This window comes from Penaeus monodon, chromosome 30 (assembly GCF_015228065.2).
Source record: "Penaeus monodon isolate SGIC_2016 chromosome 30, NSTDA_Pmon_1, whole genome shotgun sequence".
NCBI classification, from domain to species: Eukaryota; Metazoa; Arthropoda; class Malacostraca; order Decapoda; family Penaeidae; genus Penaeus; species Penaeus monodon.
In genome coordinates this window covers 15,433,822-15,434,078 of record NC_051415.1, presented here as the reverse complement: position 1 = coordinate 15,434,078, position 257 = coordinate 15,433,822, and the positions used below count along the sequence as shown (strand labels likewise).

Genomic DNA, 257 nt, shown 5'->3' with positions numbered 1-257 from the left:
ATGGAAACTTTTCAAGCACTGTCTTACTTGGTAGATTTTTTTTGGACTTTGCTGGAGAGAACCCACAGCAGTCATTACTATTTGGCTGTGCTACAGATTACAAGCCTTCCATCACCAGTTACAGCAATTTTTAATGCGATTGGGATAGAAACAGCCAATATAAATAAAGTAGAGAAATGTAAAAGCCATTATAGGTGTCTTGTAAACATTCATCTTCAAGTATTTCCATCATAATTTTCACCCTCTCTATGGCAATA

The 257-nt window shown here is 35.8% G+C and overlaps 2 protein-coding genes across 2 annotated transcripts in view; one reads left to right on the top strand and one right to left on the bottom strand.

The window, feature by feature from the left end:
• LOC119592554 (28S ribosomal protein S18c, mitochondrial-like) overlaps positions 1–257 on the top strand; it is a gene marked incomplete in the record, with an annotated part of 9,561 nt that overhangs the window by 1,218 nt on the left and 8,086 nt on the right.
• Positions 1–257, bottom strand: part of LOC119592553 (ELMO domain-containing protein 3-like) — an 11,960-nt gene that overhangs the window by 11,170 nt on the left and 533 nt on the right. The window lies entirely within an intron of this gene.